We start from the raw sequence: 21,525 nt of genomic DNA on the forward strand, positions 1-21,525 counted from the left end.
CAAAGTAATTATTTTGTTCCTGTTTAATGTATCCTTTTACTAATATGTGAGCATTTTCGCAAAGTTTGTTTCATTTTGCAATTTTTGTTATTGTCGATCGACTTTTTTGCAACACTGATGTAGCAGGAAATGTTCTGATTTTGAATTATTTTGAAAAAGTCCTGATTTATTTTTTAAAATAGGTGAAATGTCCTGATTTATCACCAATAGGCAAACTTGCGCTTTGTTCGCTTGATTATATTACTTCATTCTGTAAATCTCTTGGAGTAAATCTCATTATACAATTATTCATATATAGTATTTCAGGCATTAATAATGTCTGAAGTACTATATATGAATAATTTATTTTTAATAACGATATACCATTATCGAATATCATTGAACGATATACCACAGTTTAAGATTATGACGTATTCATCATTTTGCGACGTGACGTTAATGCCACAATATACATTAAATGATATCTGCTGAAACAGTAAATTAAGCAATTACATTGCTGACGCACGCAATTGTAAACGCCACCGTTTTATTCGTTATACTCGTTTTGTTTAGAAAACACTTAATCGATCAACTGCTGCAATAATTATAAGAAAAAATTAAAAGATTTACGTCAATAGTGCAAAAATGTGCAATAAATAAATAACTTGTATCATAAATGTTCTCTTTTAAAAACGTAATTTATCAGAAACAAATTATCTATATACCTCATATACATACAATAGAATATCATTTTTTTGTTATTTTACTATACGTGTGAGTGCGCGCGCGCGTGCGTGCGTGAGTGCGTGAGTGCGTCTTTGCGTGCGTGCTACGTACGCGCGCGCGCGCGTGCGTCGTATGTGTGTGTGTGTGTGTGTGTGTGTGTTATATAACCTTTAAAAAAAATTCAAATCACTAATTTAATTTTATGCACTTAACGGTAATTTTGTATACTGATGATGTCCTAATAAAGGTCGAAACGTTTATACTTATATTAAAGATCACTTTATACTTTTTATAAATAAACAAAGTTTTAATTGCTAAATTTGCACTAAAACTAGCGTTGACTTCTATGCTTTTTTATATTATATAAGTTTTGAATTAAAGCCGTTTACATTATAATTATACTTTGTTCAAACCATTAAATTATTAATCATTCCAAAGGTTCATCTAATATTTCATCCGAATTAAATTTATTTTTCACGGCATCAATAAAATTATCTTTTTACAAGTTATGCGATCTAATATTATTGATACATAATTTAAATAGACGAATAATTAATGAACAGTGTTGTCAAACTTGGTACAATTATACCAGATTTGATACATTTTTAACTATATTGGCACCCAGATACATCATAGAAAAGGTAGTAAGTAAATGAAAGAGATCAACAAAAATGTTTGCTATCTCTTGATTCAATCTGGTACATTTGTGCCATTTAGTTGTATAATTTATTTTTTTATTTCAGCAACACTGTTAATGAGCAAAAATATTTAAAAATGTAAAATATGTTCCATTAAGTTTATTTTTATATGACTTTGAAATCATATAATAAAGAATATAGGGCTCTTAATTTTAAAAAACAATACAAAGATTGCAAAGATTATTGGTTTTATCACTATCTGGCTGGTGTTCTTTTTGTATATTATCACTCTGTTTTTATGATGTTCCTGACGGAAATTTTAAAGTTTAATATAAACTAAATTCTTAATAAGATAATAAACCAATTATATCTCACAATATTGTATATAGCCATCAATACTTTAATATTATTAAAAAATATCTATTATACAATATAAAGTGTCTTATAAGATCGTAATGTGACTAATTCTTTTAACCTTTTCATTTATTGTACGATCTTTAGATTGTAATATTTCATAATTTTTTATTGCTTTTTGTTTATATCACAATGTCATCATTTGTTATGTATTTTTCTCAAATAAAAGAAAAGGGCAAGCATAACATTTATTAAAAAAGAAAGAGAAAGCTAGAATAATATCTGGAAATCCTGCTATATCGCTTTCTCATTCTTTTATTGAAGAGAAGTAGAGATAACTGTAATTTTTACACACAAAAGATTAAAATATCTATTAGATAAAATATAAAATAGATTAATTTTTTATCTAATTTTAATATATACATTGTTACACACAAACATCTGGTGCTGGTTCATATTGGCATTTCCTCATTACATCATTATGTTTACATTAATTTTTTATTTTTTATTTTATAATTTCGGTATTTTATTTCCTAAATTTGAAATAAAATTAATGTTAACTTTTCTCTACCAACCTGGTACATTTATAGAATGTAGAAAAAATCATAGCCGTACCTATATTACGAAATAAAGATATATTCCTTGAGGGCATAAAACATTAGCAGCTTTCAAATATCGGTAATCTGATTTCGCACTTTTTCTGTATTAATTTCCGATCATGAATTATTTTTACTACAAAAATGTAAACGTAAAAGCCAATATTAGATGGACGTGTATAAAAAATATATTAATAAAAATTAAATAAATATTTCGACTTTTGATTTGGATCCTCTTCAGCTAATAAGATAATAACAATAACAACTGACAAAATAACAAAAATCATGGTAGAATTCGACAAGATGTATTTCCAAAGATGCAAAATAATGGCGTCCGTCACATTTTGACCTTAAATGCGGCTGATATGAATATAACGTTCAAAGTTGTTTGGACTTGTATTATACACTCTTTATGCGTTTTCCTCTGCCATTTCACTATTACATTATTAGAATTTTAATTTTCGATTCATGATATAAATATTTAACCAAATACTAAAGTTTGTCGATAACATTTTTATTTCCGAACATTATATATTTATAATATTTCTCGATTTAACAAAGCACTAATTTTATTTATTTCGATAATTTCGCTGAGTTTATTTTATCAGTTTTATACTGAAGCCAAGGGCCCAAGTCAAGGGTCAAAACATCTATTATATATCGTATCTAATTTTTTAGTTTATTGTGTTATATCTATAATATATTTTTTATACACATCCATTTAGTGTCGGCTCTTATTTGTACTTAATATAAATTTTTTGAATATATTTATAATTAATTTTTTCGAAACCTTTATTCTTTTATATATTGTAAACATAAAATGTAAAAAAAATTTTAAAGAAACAAAGACATTTGCTTAAAATCGCCGAAACGACTGAATTCACGCAAATTCATTAGCATGTACGTCTTAAATTTCTTCGACAAGTGATTCTTACAGTAAATATGATGACACAGACATAACCGTCATCGTAAATAAATGACTGAAGAAGCTTCCAAGAACGTAGGTAGTGATTTCTCAAAATACATGAAGACAGCGGATGTTGACATTAGTAAATATTTCTTTATTAACTTGACATTGAAAGAGTACATTTCTTTCTCGCCGTTATCAAGTTCGATTGAGCGAAATGATTCACATCACAATGATGTTATCAGATGGTACAGACTATGTCATACATCAAGTGAACGTTATATACGCCCAAAGGCGCCTAAATTGCAACGCTATTTTACAAAACTCGATAAATTAAGGGAGAGTTACGTTGAATTGCTCAAGGCCTTCTAAGGTGGTTAATGGTCACGCACGCCCGTTATAAATGCGAATTGCACTAGAGCGTTTCGGCAGCATTCGCATAAATCTGCCAGTCTTTCTCTCTTTCTCTTTAAGATTGCAAGTGTATACATGCGCGCACCTTACGCGCGGAAAATGATATACGCGAGTGCAATTTAACCGGGACTTTCTGTCTCGTGTCTACAAGGGCGATCGAGAACGGGATTTTCGCGCCACTGTCTCTTATTGCTTAATGCGTTCTTACAAAAACCCGTGCATTATTCAGCTGGTCTTGCCGCTTTCGCAGTTCAGCGAAAACATACCAGTAATGGTCCGGTAAGTTTCGATTGTATCTATGTTGCTTTATATATCTTTACATTATACTGTAATTTTTATTTGTACTACAATTGTTATCGTGTTGAGAATAAAGATGATGTAAAAAGAATATAGTACAATATACCTACTAATCTACTTTTGAAGAACTCGCTGTACTACAGGAAGAGACGCGTATGAACAATTCCATACGAATCATATCAGAAATAAGATTAGTTTCGTTAAATGCGTTTGAACGTGATGCATTTTTCGTTGCTGCTTAACATACCATCACGATTGTCACGTGTAACCGACAATTGCAAAACAGTGATATCTACTTTGCGGTGACAGCATTTGCGGTTGCAAATAGCTGATTAAGCTTAAGTTTCCGTTTATCCGTTGCAGACATAATTACGTGCCGATGTATGTGTTCACGTTAATTGTCGATCTCATTATCGAGCGTATCTGATATTGAACTGTGTCATCAACGCGACTTTCGATCAAGGAGCAAGGAACAAGGTAGTCTCTCATTAAATGTTACACAGGAGAATGTTAATCTATTTCTAGAAAGTGAAACGAGTGGAATTTCAAGTATTATTAAAAGGTTCATTGAACGCCCGTGGTATGCGAATTTCCAATCTTGGCGATACGAAAAGCTTTCTTCGGGATTTCAACCTTCGTCGGAGATAAGTTTATCGTATAATATATGTGTGTGTGAGCCGTTTACTTATAATTAGATATGTTAGTAAAGCTGTATTATGAAAGCTGCTCGTTTTCATGTAAATTTTTTAGACCCTTACAAAAATTTAATTTAATATTGGCTAATTTAATACTAAAAATTGAATAACAATGCTTTCAATACTCAAAATAAATAAATAATTAATCACTATCTTCTGGTATTAAATTTCTGTAAGAAATGCAGCGAATGTACTTAACGTATCTGCAATTATTACGATTTTTTTATCATTACGCCACTTCTGCCTCTTTGATTTTTCGCAAGTAGAATAAAACTCCTTCTTCCTTTTTGCATCTTCCGGTAACAATCTGAGACTGTTCTCCTTTCCTACCTTTCCTTTCCTTTCTCTTTGTCGGGATTATTTCCAATCTTACCATTATCGGTAAATAATGGTAATGACCTCAAACACGACGACAACGATTCTGACGGTGATAGCGAGAAGGAAGTCTGATAGCTGCCTTTCCACTCGCAAATGCAGGCAAGGATAGAAACACGCATGACACACGCTTCCGTCTGCTATTGCGCGCGGACGTTAGAACTAGATCAAGCTTTCACGATCTCCCGGCATTACCGAAAGAAGTGAAACCACACGGGGTGTTGTGTGCAGATGCCACGATCACCGCTCTGTTACGCCAAAGTCTTAGTCGATGGCTCTTTGACATATCGCAAGACTTTCGCCAAAAGATCGAAGAAACGCAACCTGGCATTCAAGTTATTATTATTATTGTTGCTTTATGAGAAACGTCCTTGCCCGTTTTGAAACAGTTACGTAATAATGCTTATCGTTACGTGTCGCCTCTGTATATCTTTGATCTTTTGCCCAAGAAAGTTTCAAGAACGCTTTTTATTATACAAAATTTTAATTAAAATATTCTATTTTTAATAAATATTTTTATTCATAAATTTAATATTGTCATTTCATTTCATTTATTCTCACCTTTCTTCTAATTTACTCCGTAGATTTATGTAAAATTTATTTACAACCTTTGCAGCAGTTTAAAAGTCATAATCTAGTTTTATTATTTATTTCAGAAGAACGATAAATTAATTAAAGATGTATCTTTTATAGCTTAGCGTCGAGACACTACCAGTGTCTTCAGATAGAAATATTTTTCACTTCTTGTTGATTACATACATTTTTTTCATTTTTTTCATAGATATGCAAATTAAATTAGTATAGTATGGACAAATAAAACATTTTACATGTCGTATTAACTTTTTCTTTCATAAAAAAAATTCTTTATACGTAATAAATTTCTGATTTGCTAAATATAAAGACATTAATAAAACTTCATTAATATTAACAAAGCAAAAAGACTATCAGTTTCACTTTAATAAATATATCAATATCTTGCACTTTTTTCACATGGTTACATTTTGTGTCTTTACTTAAAATTTAATAAAATATATCAGAAAGATTGTGGTTTTGTATTAGAAAGCAAGTTATAATTAAAAAACTATTCTGTAATAAATAAAATTAAAATTTAGGGAAATTATAAATGTATATTTATATAAACTTATAGTTTTTAATTTGTATTATTTATTATTTTGACCCTCCAAGTAATAACATGAACCTTTATCTTCTTAATAATTCAACCGTAATTAGATTTTTTTATTATCTATTATAATTATAGTTTGAATCGGTTTAATTAGATCATTTTGCGAATATCATTGAGCATTTAATTGCGGCCACGATAATGCCGCTTCAGATGCGTAATAAAAAGGCTTTTGTTTTATCAACTGTAATCTAATTAGAAGTACTGATTATAAATTTATAACGATAAATATTATCTATTCAAATTATAGAGTCAGATAATGCATAATATATATCTTTCAAGAAGTTTAATAGGCATATAGATCATCCCATAAATTTATATTTTTGTTAGATTTCTCTAATAAACTAATATTTATTTAAATATGTATATAATAGATATATATCTGTTTTAAACTTTTTAGTCAACTTTAGTATATTAAAATTTCTATCAAAGCTGCTACTTTTTTCAATGTTGATAAGATTTACTTATGTTATTTACTTTTTTTGGCATATTTAGTACTAATGGCGTTTTAAAATGTCAGCGTAAATATGTCTGTTGACGTCACATACTTAGTAAAGATGTTACTATACTTCGAAGAAGTAAAAAAAACACAATAATTTCTTGTTTGCTTAGAAAACATCTTTTTGTTATTTCGTAGAGATTTTTCAGTATTGACAACAACATTCTTTATATATTGGTGACAACGTTCTTCATACATTCATTTTACGATTATTGTGACTTTTATTTTGTATTCTTTGTATTAAGTTGTTAATTATCTGCAATCATTTGTTCTTTTAATTTACGCGCAATAAAAATTGGTATGGATGGGAGTGGATTCGTTGCGAAAAACTGGGCAAAAATTACAATAATCGCGTTCGACACGTATGCGCATAAGCTTCGCATTGCCGATGTTAAATTGCTTTCTTGAAGTTTCTTAGAATTTCGAAATGATCCATACCGACCGTATTATCTTAAGCAATTTCTAAAAAGAACGAGTCACTAAAGAGGGACTTTCCATTTCTTACAAGGCGTGAAAAACACTGCACACAACTTCAGTAATTAAATGTCAATAATTTTTACTCCCGCTGATCGAACTTTATCCTGGAATTGTAAATGCATTAGGTAGCTAAAATTTCAATATCTCTTTACAAGATGCAATTTTAAAAGTGTTAATTGATATGTGAATTGCTCGAATGTATGACAACAATTACATCAACAAACAACATTCGCCGCCGAATAATCTTACTGGGATTTGTCTTATTCCTGAAGTTACACTGCGAGAATGACTCGCTCGCCGCGCAGATAATGATATAGCGAAACGACAATACAACGTAAAGAGAAAAATAATGCTCACTCGTTCCGCATTGTCGAACGAGTGATCATTATTTTTGTAGCCCAACGAAAATATATTTTAACCGTTTTGCGTTACCACAAAATAAGCGTTACAGAATGCAACGGGTTCAGTATTTCAAAATATCTAAAAAATAAAAAATAATATCCAAAATAATATCTTTATCCCCGAATTACTTGCCTACTCATTTGAATGGGAAAAAAGTTTTTTTTGATGGACAACAGCAATTAGAAATTTTCGATTGTTAATAAATTACAATTCGAAACTTTTAAAATTAAATTTTCACATTTAAATCATTATAACACATTTTTTAATATTGCCCAAAGAGACGCAATAAAGATGCGTGATAAAGATTATATTTTATACGCACATAATTTTATCTCTCCGATAATGCGTTATCGATAATACGTTTTCGTAATAAGCTGATAAGTAAATATGTCCAAATAAGAAAAGAAAACGACAATATCGTAGTACATATGCAAATAGCAAAAATATTATATTAATTTTTATCGATACCCAAATATTAGAGAGTATCCATTTCAATTTTTTCTAAAAATATATTGTATAATATTATTTTAATGGTTTCCATTCAAACACGCCATACAACTCCGAATCTCCATTATTTAGACAACATTATATAAATTTATTAATTTACTTTAAAATATGTAGGTTGTATTTAAAATACTTTTACGTGGAAAACGGTATTTGTGAGACAACTATATTTCATATTTTATATTTCAGCGGAGCACGTGAAAATATTTTGTATTTTGTACTTCAGTATTAATAACAAAAGATTAAAAGTATTTTGTATTTTGTATTTCAAATACTAAAATTGATAATCAATTTTATTATTTAAATTACAAAATACAAAAAACTTTCAATCTTTCGATTTCAAATACAAAATTGATTTTAAATACAATATTGCAATACTTTTATATACTCCGTTGAAGTACAAAATATAAAATACACTTGTATTGCAAATAATGTGTTTTAAATAAAAGTATTTCAAATATATGCCCAGCTCTAAAAATATGTATGAAAAAAGTTTAAATTTATTAAATCTGACTGTACGTTTGTTTAGTTTACAAAACAACATTTACAGTATTTCACTAATTTTGAGGAAAAATCTACTGAAGATGAGGGAATACTTATTACAAACGAATCCGATATAATCAATTATTTGTAAAAAATTTTTTAATTAATTCTACGTTGACTGTATAAAAATATATAACATGTGTTTTTTCTTATAATTTTTAGTAAAGTAAAGTTATTTAATTATTTCAAAAAATATGAGATATATTTTTATTGCTCCGCAATAAAAGAGCACTTTATGAAATAGCTCTTCCAAATATCATATTTGTGATTGTACGTTGCTTTATTTTCTCTCATGTTAAATTTAATGTAACAATAGCAACAAAGCAAATTTGTGATATTTATAAAAATGTACTGAAGGTTAACATAAGAATCAATGTTGATCCAAAAATTTGATCTGGCATTTATGATTTGTCTGACAAGGAATAATCTCTTTAAGGGAGTATTCTTTTCTAGAACGTGCCTATTTTTAGAAATTATTTAAAGAAAATTGGGGTTATTCTTCTACGCTTTTACACATTTACTTGTACATATTTAGTAAATGTTTACAAATTTTTATATGGCTATAAATATTTATTAGTTTTTATGTTATGTAAATTTTAAAAAAGTAAAAAGTCATGTGTCGGTAGTTTACATGATTGCAGCCTTCCAATTTAACTGAAACAAAAAATTTAGAAGAATTTTTAGTCATTATGAGTATGATTATAGTCTAATCTAGGATAAACAAAAACAAATTGTTAATCAGCGCGATTTTAAAAGACAAATATTGATTTTTACAAAATTTTTATAGGACGTGTATAAAAAATAATTTATTTATACATATATTGCAATAATCCTAATTCATGCAACAAATAAGCATTTATTTTATATACGTAAAAATTAAAATCGAGGTTCAGTAGTTTCTGAGAAATTATGACAATCAACTTAAAAAATATGGTTTCGAGAAAAATGCATTTAAAGTTTAAAATACATTACAGTTGCAATTTTAAAATGGAAGTTCATTTCTAATCAATGATACCGGGACCATATAACAAATCCTCTTTTAATTCGAAATGCTCATATTTTTCACTTTTTTCCAGCTTGATAATAACTGCCTTTGAACATGAATTGATAGAACATTAAACACGAAAGTAAGCTAAAACTTAAAAATACTTGTATCTTCATTATTTTGACAAATATAAAATTTTTTAAAAGCTTTTTTGTATTTTAAATATTTTAAATATGTAAAAAAAGAAAAATCAATTTTTTTTAATTTTAAATTGGACTATCCCTTTAATGATAATGAGAATCGGCCTCAGGCCCACAGCAACAATCATGCAGAAAAAAATTTAAAAGTTAAAAAATAGGAAGTTCTACGCATCCTGTGTATTCGCCCAACATTGTTCCATCTAACTATTTGTTTAAACCTTTAGAGTATTTATCTGTCAGAAAAAAAATCAATTTGAAAGCTAATATTAGAAATCACTTTGAATAATTTTTTATGTTACAAGATTCCACAAGAAAAAGTAAAAGTTTGCAGAAAACATGGCAAATTGTCATGGCTGACGAAGGATTAACAAACTTTTATAGGTAATAAAAATACAATAAATATACGACTGCTCAAATAATAAGACGTTTTAAAACTGGCGTACAGAATACTAGTAAATCAGTTCATAGAAACAGGATAAGAAGAACGTTGACCGTTACTAGAAAAACAGGCAAACTGTTATTAGAATAAGTTTGAAGAAGGTCTTGAAGGATAAGGAATAATAGGAAACCATTTACTACCTATATAGCATGTAAAATTCTATAATGGATACTCAGGTATCCTGGGCATTGATGCAGCATGAAATTTTCGAATATTGATATAGAAGTTAAAATAGCTTAGTAAAAAATTGTTTTGCATAAAAAATATATTATTCGAAAAAATTAATTAAATAATGAATAATAATTCGTGAATATAAAAAAAGATTCCATTCTCCACATTAAAATGCGCATATTAATGATATGGACGAATAGATTTTATATTTTATTATAAAGGAAATGAAATTTATTATAGTAAGAAATTTAAAATTTGGGATTTTTCAATTGATTTAAAGGTATTTTGTAAAATTCTTGAAATCAATCTAGAAATCCTGAATACCAAAAATAACGACTTGCAAATTTATAAATTAACATAAATACGTAATTTATTTTGCATAATTTAAAAAACTTTAATGTTATTACTGGTGGAAAAATTTTACTGAAATTATTCCTCTTTTCAGCACAATTTCAGCATTTCAGTAAAATTTCAATTTAATTTCAGCGATTTTTAGCTAAAAAGTTCATTTTCAAAAAAATTTCAGTTTAATTTTAGTAATTTTTTAGTATGTTAGCTGAAAAATTCACTTTCAATGAAATTTTAGCAAATGTTCATTTAATTTCGCTGAAATGTGTTTCAAAACGTGGATTAATTTCAACGAAATTTTTTCACCAAGGATAAATTGAAAAATTAAGTCCCAGTTAGTACGCATGTACAAAGTCGGAATAATGTTTACTTCCATCGATGTAGTTTAATTTTAATCTTAATTGGTTCAACTAATTTTTCATCTCTTTTTAGTTCCAAGAATTAGAAAAAAATAAAAAGCAAGAACTGAGGTTAAAGTTAATCTATACATTGATAGAAATAAGCTTAAGACATCGTTTAGACAACTTTAAGACGGTTTTGAAATAAGAATGTACTATGAATACTCGATTTTAGATATGCGTGCTGTCTTGGTTGTGTATTCCAGACTGGAGTACTTCCTGAAAGTTTTATTTTCTTCTATCTTTCTCTAAATGACGTGATACATATCAGTATACATACATTGGATACTGATTCTGATAACCTGAAAACTGACGAAGTTTCTATTCTCCAAGGACTCATTTCCGCGACGCTTCTAAGTAGTACACGAGAAATCGGTCAGTGTCTAAGCTTCGCCGTAGGAGTCGTTAACGTTAACATAAGTAATACGCTTACTTTTAATATCATGTTAATAATCAATCTTCATAGACCATAAATCATACATTGCGAGGAAGATTTCTGCATTATGCATAATTGTTATAGTTAATTTATCCACTGTGAGTTTAAGTGTGTCGAGTTAAATATATCTAGGTCATACATACATTGAAATTTTAGCGAGTTGTATAAAATCGCACATTTTATACTATAATCCGAGAATTTCATAATCTTGTTTAAAAAAGGCAATAAATATATAATAATTATGTGTGTGTATATATATATATGTATATATATATATATATATATATATAAAAAAAATTTGATCGCATTTTTAAAAACGTACCAATAGATGGCCCACTCTGTAAAAACGTACCAATAGATGGCCCACCCTGTATATATATATATATTCTTAATTTCTATTAAACTAAGATAATTTTTTTTAAGATTTATGAAATCTACAAATTTTATGATACTAATAATTAAAAATTAATGCTAAAAAAAATATTTCAAACAAAATTTTGTAAAATTGGCTTACAAAAAAAATCAGCCGATATGTAATTGTAAATAAGTAATCAAGCAATAAATTTACACGAACAAATAATACTTATCTAATACTAAAAAGGAGATAACCTCTCAAAAGAAGATACACTCCATAAATTAAATAATTAAGCGATAACTACTTTTTCATTAACCTTTAAAAGATTTACGATATTTAATAAACTTAATTAAAAAATAAAGATCTATTATTTTTTTTACTTTTATCTACTTTCCTTTTCTATTCTTTCCAATAATTTAATTAAATTATTAATAGTTTCTAGTCCTTTTTTACTAACATGTCAAAATTAGAACTCTAAGAAAAACGTTTTCAATACTTGTGACGGTAAATGCATGATAAATAATTATAGTAGCTCTATTTTTATAGTTATTACTATTAATATTAATAATATTTATATATAGTTGTTATTATGAATATATTTAATTATATTTATATATATAAATAAATCTCCATAATTATTTATAATGCAACTATAGAAATCAAAAATTTTTCTCTTAATGTATGAAGTAACATTAAAATTCTTTCTTTTGTTGCATTTATTTCTACAGATCACTTCAATCTCGTTCAGTATTTTCCAATGCGTGCAATACGGCATTATCTGGTCGTGTTCTTGGGCTACATTCTTCGTCGCTTTCAGATGACAAATTATTCATATTTACTTACGTAATACTAGCTCAATCGTCGTCCTCGCCGTTTTCGTCCTCGACGTCGTCGTCGTCGTTGTTGGACGTTCCTTGAGTGCACGCACAACCGGGTTCATTAACTGACCAGTAAAATCTTTCTTTATATAACTCACAAGCTTAAGAAAGAGAGTGGAAAGAACGGCGAAAGAAATGCCGGACAGATTTCTCTATCTTACTATCAGATTTAACTTGTACGTCTTGGCTTTGCGCAAAACTCCGATGCCCTCGACTTTCCACGTCAGAATCGTCATAGAATTTCGTAACTTCCTACCCTTCTTGACATAGCGACCTTGACCGGAAGCTATCAAAAAGTCCAAACCCAATTAATCAAAATATTATTAATTTGTTCGAAGATAATCCGAAAATGTCCAAGCAAGTCATAATAGTTCTTTAAGTTCACTTTTTGCAGGCGATCACAAGATTCGTAACTCGTATCTTTTCGTTCTCATAAAAATAAGACGGTTCTGCAGTAGCTAGTATCAATCACAATAAAGATCGCAAATGCACTTGACGCGAAGATCACTCGTTGCGTCTTCGCGAATAAATCCTGACGGACAATCGCAAGTTCCCTTTTTAATTCGTCTCGTCAATATAGAGGAAAGAGAGAGAGAGAGAGAGAGAGAGAAGAAGAAGAAGAAGAAGAAGAAGAAGAAGAGAGAGAGGGAGAATAGCGAATTATCTGAACAAGGGAGAGAACAAGGATAGAAAAAGAAGGAAAACAAAGAAAAAAAGATGAGAAAAAGGTGAAGGAAAGAAAAAAAAACACAAGAGATCGAGGATGAAGGCAAGATACCCAACGTAACGTTTGGGTGTACGCGCGCGGTCCACGATCTGTCGAATAGCAAGCAAAGAGATAGTGCGATGTAGTGCCGCCGTTAGTAAAGACCACCAGGTGCCCACCAGATACCCACCGAGTGCCCATCGAGAGTCAGTGGTAGGGAAACGCGCCGGGGCTCGAATAGCGAGCGTGTGTGAATCGCCGTTGTCGGTCCATCGATTTCGCGAAGAAACGTCAATGCATTTAACGCGTTCTTGCACTCTCGTACCGAGATGGCAATTTATAACAGTTCCTACATCTAATTATAACAATTTTCCGCGCATTTATTCCAATAACATGAAGCGTAAATCAAATTTCTAAAATTACCCAATGTACGATTCGCTTCATATAACAAAATTAATTTTTATTGAAAGATAACCGTCTCATTATGGTAAATCTTCATTTCTATAATTATTTCTATAATCATCTTCGTTAGATTAGATAAACGAACATGGTTAACATTAAAGTGCGTACCAAATTTTTGACCAATGTATGGGTCATTAATTTATATATATTTTTATTATACAGGATTAATTATTAAACTAGAAAGTAACCATCTCGCTGAGTAAATATCATTCATTATACGTAATCTTATGCCAGGGATGGAAAGTTACTTTTACCGTTACTTTTTAAAACAATAATTTAGTAATGACATTGCAATTTTTTATGACGATAATTAATTAAGAATTAAGTGAGAATATCACTTTTAAAAAGGGACTTTTTATCATTACACATTATTTATTGAAAAAAGTAGTTCATTATTTGTGATGCGTCGCTTCGTTACATTTAAAAATCAACGCATCACAAGAAATGAGTTACTTTTTTCAATAAATAATGCTTAATGGTAACAAATCACTTTTCACAAAAGTGATATTCCCAATCTTAACTTTTAATTAATTATCGTTACTGTCATAAAAAATTGCAACGTCTTTACCAAATCATTGTTTTAAAAAGTAACGGCAAAAATAACGATAAAAACTAAAAATAACGTCCCATTCCTGTTTGATACTAGATTGGTGCTTCTTCACAAACTTCATTATATATAATTTAGATGCGACTTGTACATGTTCCTAGTGTACAATAAAATAAAAATTGATTGTCTCCTTTTTATAAATTTAACATTTTATTTTTATTTAATAAATATCTGTATCTCTCTAAATATTTCATGTGAAATAATTTCTACACTGTTAACCCCTTAGCTGTCAGGCGAAAATCAGCTTTTCGTGCCATTTTTGTCTTGGAAAAAAATTTTCATTGATTTATCCTATAATTTTAGTGTTATGGTTTTGGAGGTCGCTGAATCCGAATCTGAAATCGGATTTTCAAAAAACAAAAAACAAAAAAAAGAATAAAATCATAATGGAAATAAAAATAATAAAAAATTTAAAAACGCCAAAAGCACCAAAAAAATAAAAAAAATACAAAAAGTAAAAAAAAACGGAGTCAACAACCGCCACGTCCTCGATTCGTGACTCTGGGTTCGGCAGAGAGCGGGATATAAAAACAAAAAAAAATTCTTTTACATTTTTTACGATGGATAATTTGCCATGAATGGTTTGCTGAATTTTTATTCGTCATAATGTATCCGAGTTTCAGATACTTAGAGTCAGGACTCAAATTCTAAATTCACGATCACGAACATCTAGAGATACAAATTTTTGTAGAAATCAAACCATTTTTCGAACTTGCGTCCGCCATATTGGATCCGCCATTTTGAATTTTGAAAATCCGATTTCAAATTTGGATTCAGCGACCTCAAAAACCATGATTTAACAAATTACAGTCGAATCGATGAAGTATAAACATGTTTTTTTTCAAATGCGCACATATGCGTCATGAGACGAAAATGGCACGACTTTTTTCTGCGCATATGTGCGTCACTGACACTCAAGGGGTTAAGAACGCGTTTTTTGTGCTACAGATTTCTTTATAGGCTTCACCGTGCGTGCTGCTATACGCATACCCCACTGATCACTGCGTCGTCTATCTGCAGTGATAGATCATAGATCCCATGTTATTTCCTACTTGCGTGAGTATCTCGCTGCATGCAATATCTTCACAACGTAAATGAATCTCATATCATCCCTATTTCAGCTTCTCGTCCCTTACCACTCCATCCATACGATGAAATCAATCATTAATCAACTTTCCGTGTCGCAATACTGCTAGAGATGCGATCCATGATGCATTACAAGTGCGCAAGAAAACCGGAAATGAAACATGTTTTGTGAGCCTTGTAATTATAGTTTTCAAGGAGACTGAAACGACCGCTACGTGATTCTAGGATCAAGGGCCGCTGAACGAAAACCACAAGAATGCGGATGAAGTCAGACAAGCTATTCCAAAAAAATGTGATGTAATCGCTTCAAATATTACGTTAAGATAAATATAAAAATATATAAAAAATTATCTTCGCGTCGCGTTCAATGTCAAAGTGAGCAAAGAATATTAAGATAAGTATTTTATATAACATGGTGTTAAATGTGGCGTTAGAATATCTGAGAAATCATCCCGCAAGTAGGTGTACTACGAGAAGAGATTACACTTCTACAAACATAATAAATCGCGTTACGTGTAACAATAAGCAGAGTGACGAGTTAACAGTAAAACGTATTGTATATTCTAGAAAATGTATATTAAAATACATACTAAAAATAGAATAGAACATTTATCTCAGAGCGCGTAAATCGCTTTCCGAGCTTTCTAAAAACGCATCTATAAATCAATAATACCAGGGTAGTTGTGATTGCAATTGAAAAAGTATGAACGGGTGCAATTGTCACAATGGAACCAAAAGTTGATTACTTTATACAATCAAAACAAAGAAACTAATGAACGCATCCGTCTAAAATTTTATTAGTAGTCCTGTACAGAATCAAATTTGTCTAAAATTATAAGTAAATTGATTTGTGACGTAATTTTTGTATCAGGTCAAGAACTTTTCAAACTACCCTCGTACAATTCCTTATCAAAAAAATTCTTGCTAACTGAACACATTACTATATAAAGGACAAAAACAAATTTATTAAAATCACGACTAATGAGCAGATCATTAATACAGAAAGACAATTATCCTCGATCGTAACAATGAATTATACTACGTCATATCGCTTTAATGATAAATTAGCAATTCAAAATCTTAAAGCTATCATTTCAACAATTTCAAGGATCATCTTTTTTCAAGGGACGACTTCAAGGGACATTTTTTTTCTCGCAGGAGATCAACAAAAAGTTTCTGCTTGAAATTTAAATTAATCAAGGTGACGTTGCATATTTAAATAAATAATTGATATTATTAGAAATATATTATCGGAAATAATATAAACTATTTGATGCGTGGGAATATTATTATAAATATGATATATTGAAGAAGTTACGAATAAAACTTTTTGTTCTTTTACATTTTACACAAAAAGATTTTTAAAAAAAGGACTATTACAAATGATTTCTAAATGGTTCAATCAGACGTTAAATATCATATTAGATTTTATAAAAAAAGAGGTGAGCCTTGAATATATTTATCAATACTAGATTGATCAATCATTAATGCAAATACAGTTTAATAATAACTACAACAATAAATCCCAAGTAGCACACAGCGCTTACAAAGCATTAACAAAGCGCACATAATCACTTTTTTAACGCTTTACAAGCGTTGCTGTGCTACTTGGGATGTCTTGATTTTAATATTCCATTGGTTTAATCAAATTTTATTCAGTGGCTAAATTCTCGGAACTTTGCAGATTGATATAAATCTTCGAATTTACTGAACTGAATCAAAAATCGTTTTATAAGATTAAAGTAAACACTAAATTTAGTGATGCTGCAATAGACTTTATACTAAAATCGAAAAAAGAAGTTAAAAACATATTTTTTTTTAACTCATAGAGCTGTTACCTAATGTAGACGTTTCCTTAATACAAAAGTTTTATAGCTCGTATGGACCAAACGACAGTGCAGCACTGAGAGTATTACGTGCACAAACAATACTGTTTATATCATAAACGATACTGAGAGTTTATGAAACTAAGATTAAAATCTTAATTGATTATATACACTCACCGACTAAAAGATTGCAACAGATTTTTTTCTATGGTTTTCGGAATGCAGCCTATTCACCGCGAGTGATGGTTTTTACTTACGGATCCATAAGTAAGAACCAATCGCTTGGTAAGCAGACCGCATTTCGAAACCCATTAAAAAAAGAGTATTGCAACCTTTTAGTCGGTAAGTGTATTATACAGACGATGACAAATATGCCTTAACACCTGAAATTGTACGAGTATTGGGACATATTCAGAGCACGCTCCCCGTCTTTACACGGAGAGAATAAAAACAAATAAGATTTATTTATATATAAATAAGTTTTATTATTAATAGACTGTGTAACTTATTTGTTTTTATTTCTATTATTACTTTATCATATTACATTATAAGTATTACATTATACGTATTTTTGAAATTACGTATTTGAAATTTCACTGAAATATGTGTTTCAAAACTTACAACAATTTCGGCGAAATGTCACAAATTTCAGCAAAGTTTTTCCAGCAGGGTTTTTGTAATCTTCTGTAAGAATCTAATAATTAAAAAATTACTCAGGAAATAAATTTTATAATTTAAATAAATCATCAAATACTTGCATTAATACATTTACTACTGCTACAACATTTTCACATAAATGTTTAATGTTTTACATATAATGCATCATAGATGGCGTGGTTTAGAAATTTGACTGTCAAACCGATAAGCCATGCCAAAATCGCACGGATTTCAAGCGAATTTCGCACGGTGAAGTGGGATGCTTTATGCGTATGGCGCTCGTGCGGCTATCGTAAAAAGCTGGTACGACCATAGCGCGCATCTCATTCTTTTTTTTCATAGAGATTTCTCGTGCCATGATTGCATGACTTCATGCATAAACAGATTGAACGATAGCGCTATTAGCGCATTGAAATAGGTCATGCGATAGTATTAGGTGTACAACTTTGCTTCCGCCGTTTTCCTATAGATGGCTTTAGCGATAAGTGGTGGTCGAAATAAATAGATCATAGACGTCATACAATAAACTTGGGCATCTGTCAACATAACCCCATAGAAACATTAGTCGATTTGTGTCTGCATCATAAAATTATTCTCGATTTAAAATGTCAGTTTACGAGCCAAATTCTCGTTATTTGCGGGAGGTTTTAATTTTCTGCTTCAATATGAAGAAATCTGCGGCTGAGGCTCATCGAATGCTCTAAAATACTTATGGTGAGGCAGCTATTAGTGAAAGAACGTGTCGTGAGTGGTTTCAACGCTTCAAGAACGGTGATTTTGACGTCGAAGACCGGCATAGCAGTGGAAGAGAGAAGGGTTTCGAAGATGCAGAATTGGAAGCATTACTTGATCAAGACTCGTGTCAAAATCAAGAAGAATTGGCACGATCATTGGGAGTGACTCAACAAGCCATTTCAAAACGCCTCAAAGTCATGGGAATGATTCAGAAGCAAGGAAATTGGATGCCGTACGAGTTGAAGCCGAGAGATGTTGAACGGCATTTGTTTGCTTGTGTACAACTGCTTGAAAGGCAAAGACGGAAGGGATTTCTGCATCGCATTGTGACTGGGGACGAAAAATGGGTTCATTACGATAATCCCAAGCGCAGAAAATCATGGGGAGTTCCCGGCCATGTTTCCACGTTGACGGCCAAACCGAATATTCACGGCTCCAAGGTCATGCTCTGTATTTGGTTGGACCAAATACACTCGGTGTAATATATTATGAGCTGTTAAAACCGACTGAAACAATCATAGGCGATCGGTATCGAACGCAATTGATGCGTTTGAGCCGAGCATTGAAAGACAAACGGCCGCAATACAATGAGAGACACGATAAAGTGATTTTGCAGCATGACAATGCTCGACCCCATGTTGCGAAAGTGGTCAAGATATACTTGGAAACATTGAAATGGGAAGTCCTATCAAACCCGCCGTATTCTCCAGACGTTGCTCCCTCTGACTATCACTTGTTTCGATCAATGGCACACGCCCTAGCTGACCAGCTCTTCCGGTCTTATAAAGAAGTAAAAAATTGGATCGATTCGTGGATCGCCTCAAAAAATGACCAGTTTTTTCGACGCAGGATTTGTACGCTGCCCGAAAGATGGGAGAAAGTAGTGGCCAGCGATGAACAATACTTTGAATCATATGTATAACCAGTTTTTTACAGTAAAGCCTCGAATTTCGGAAAAAAACGGCGGAAACAAAGTTGTATACCTAATAGTTTGACTGTCCGTGCCAAAATCGTAACAGATTTCTTTCCGTGTAGATATTCATACATCATCTAGAGACGGAGAGCAAGCTCTAAATTTCAGGTGTTAAGGCATATCTGTTATCGTCTATATGTTCACGTCATTTGCAAATAAATGCAAATAAATTTGCAGATAAATATTTCTTTTGAAGCTTTTAATCTTAGTTTCATTAAGTATTGTTTGTGTACGTAATATGCTTAGTGCTGCACTGTCGTATACGAACTATAACATTTTTGTATTAAGGAAATATCTACATCAGATGACAGCTCCACGAATTGAAAAAATGTAAGTTTTTAACTTTTTTTTTATTTATTATGAAGTCTATTGCAGCACTACCAAAAAAATTTTGCGTTTACTTTAATCTTGTAAAAGAATTTTTGATTTCGCGTTTAGTAAATTTGGAGATTTATAGATAGAGAGCCTCACAGGAAGAGAGTGGCAAATTGCATCACGTGACCCTCTGATTGGACCTGGTAATCAAGCTCTGTAGAGCCATGGTGGGGGTATGCTGTTTAGATTAGATGACTGCAAAAGCAGTACGCTTGTCACCTTAAGCTGCAATTTCCTCCCCAATTTTACAATTGATAAGGTCTTTGTAAGTGGTACATATTATTAATCTTGGAAATATATACCTTCCTCTATTGTACATATATACATGAAATAAAACTACGAATTTTTACATTTCAAATATCTGAATAGGATTTGTGCGTATTATAAAATGCCTGCCAGATGCAGTGCTCCAAGATGCACAAACTCCAATAAAGAAGGATATCGCTGCGCAACATTTGCCCAAGATTCAAACTCGAGACAAAAATGGATTGATGCTGCCGGAATTCCTGATTGGAAACCTTCAAAATCAGCTTTACTGTGTGAGATTGGTACCGGAGCGTGCAAAAATACAAATATTTTATATATATAATGTAATTCCTGTAAACACCAGCAAAAATAACATCAATGTTATAATTTCTCACTCAATATCAATATATTAAATTCAATGTAATGCGAGTGTATGTAACGGTTACATAGTTGCGTAAAAAATTCTAACATTTTGATGTTACATTAATGATAGTTGGTGGGACAGATATTTTTCTCTAACGCGCGCGCGCGCGCGCGCGTGTGTGTGTGTGTGTATGTGTGTATGTGTGTACCTCTTATTTTTTAGGCTCATTTCCATTCATTAGAATTATTCCGAGTTGGTAGCAAAATGTGTGTGTGTGTGTACCTCTTATTTTTTAGGCTCATTTCCATTCATTAGAATTATTCCGAGTTGGTAGCAAAAAAATTATGAGAAAAAATGCCATACTAAGTTTGTTTTGCAAATGTGATGAATCTGTAAAATTAGAAAGAAAAAAATTGAGAGACACATGTTATTCATAATGATAATTGTTGCGTAAAAAAACTGCCAATTTTATGGGATTGAATCATCAGTATTTTTCTTTTCTTATTATAAATGTGACAATTTATAATAAATGTTGTGTAATATATATCTTAAAAATTTATGTTGAATAAATATTGGGTATGGGAATAAGTTTCCGCCTTTTTTAAATGAAAAAGATGTATTTATTTAAACAAAACAATACAAAGTAAGTTCATTCAAAGTATGCTCCATCAGAAGCGACAACTTTCCCCCAC

General features: G+C 30.6%; 1 long non-coding RNA gene across 1 annotated transcript; it reads left to right on the plus strand.

Annotated features, from left to right (window-relative positions):
- The first annotated feature begins 13,564 nt into the window (after positions 1-13,564).
- On the plus strand, positions 13,565-16,031 carry LOC108763906 (uncharacterized). The gene is made up of 3 exons (XR_001940246.1): positions 13,565-13,715; positions 15,520-15,627; positions 15,693-16,031. It is a non-coding gene; the product is annotated as an uncharacterized LOC108763906 (long non-coding RNA).
- Positions 16,032-21,525: the final 5,494 nt, after the last annotated feature.

This window comes from Trachymyrmex cornetzi, unplaced genomic scaffold, assembly GCF_001594075.2.
Source record: "Trachymyrmex cornetzi isolate Tcor2-1 unplaced genomic scaffold, Tcor1.1 scaffold388, whole genome shotgun sequence".
In the NCBI taxonomy this organism is placed as follows: Eukaryota; Metazoa; Arthropoda; class Insecta; order Hymenoptera; family Formicidae; genus Trachymyrmex; species Trachymyrmex cornetzi.